Genomic DNA, 814 nt, shown 5'->3' on the forward strand with positions numbered 1-814 from the left:
AGGATTCCCGTCTACATCGCTTCTTTTTCCAAAATCAGTTAAGTCTTGGATTTCCTTCCCTCCGAACTAAGCTCTCAGGTTCCAAATATAGTTCTTTAACCCCCACCTCGCCACTCAATTACATAGAAACCTTACCAACTACAGAACCACAGCAGAAACCCCTACAAATCGGCTTGCTATTCATCTCAGAAGTCATGCCCTGCAGCAACTGCCTGTCGCCGAACTGAGGGATATTACCCAAATACAACGCAACGGAATCAGACATGCAGAGCACACACGGCTTCCGCGAGGGAGGGAAACGCGCCCCGAGAAAAGTGCGCTCCTCACAAGCCTCGGGAGGGTGGGGGGAGGTCCCAGAAGGGAGGGGGACAGAAGAGCCCGAGTAGGGGAATCCTTCCCTCTCAAGTAGAAAGGCTGGATCCCCAGTCGCAGGCTACAGCCTTCCCTCTAAGAAAACGAAGAGGTGGGCAGAGGGCCCTCCACTTGGGAAGGCAGAATGCAAACACTTTCCGAGGTCCGGGTGGAAGCCGATCCCCACCTCCCGGGGTGGGGAACGAAGAGTGTCCCATGGGTGGCAAAGGGGATTCCCGGATCGCGAGGGGCAGCCTGAGACCGAGCAGAGTTTCGCCTAAAGAACATCCATGTCGTCTGTGGCTGGTGCCCCGCGAAAGCACTGCTAGGGCAGCGCGGGGCCGCCCAAGTAGGGGGAAGGGAAAAGAGGGAGGGGGTGGAAAAGGGGTTTCCCCCCTCTCTGGGACAAGCAGTAGCCGAGGGAGCGCGCGGGCCAGCCGAGAGAGGCATGCTTCAGACTGCG

General features: G+C 57.5%; 1 protein-coding gene across 2 annotated transcripts in view; it reads right to left on the minus strand.

The window, feature by feature from the left end:
- GPHN (gephyrin) overlaps positions 1-814 on the minus strand; it is a 533,352-nt gene that overhangs the window by 531,442 nt on the left and 1,096 nt on the right. The gene's annotated exons all lie outside the window — the stretch shown is intronic.

This window comes from Bison bison, unplaced genomic scaffold (genome assembly GCF_000754665.1).
Source record: "Bison bison bison isolate TAMUID 2011002044 unplaced genomic scaffold, Bison_UMD1.0 scf7180017864239, whole genome shotgun sequence".
Taxonomy (NCBI): domain Eukaryota; kingdom Metazoa; phylum Chordata; class Mammalia; order Artiodactyla; family Bovidae; genus Bison; species Bison bison.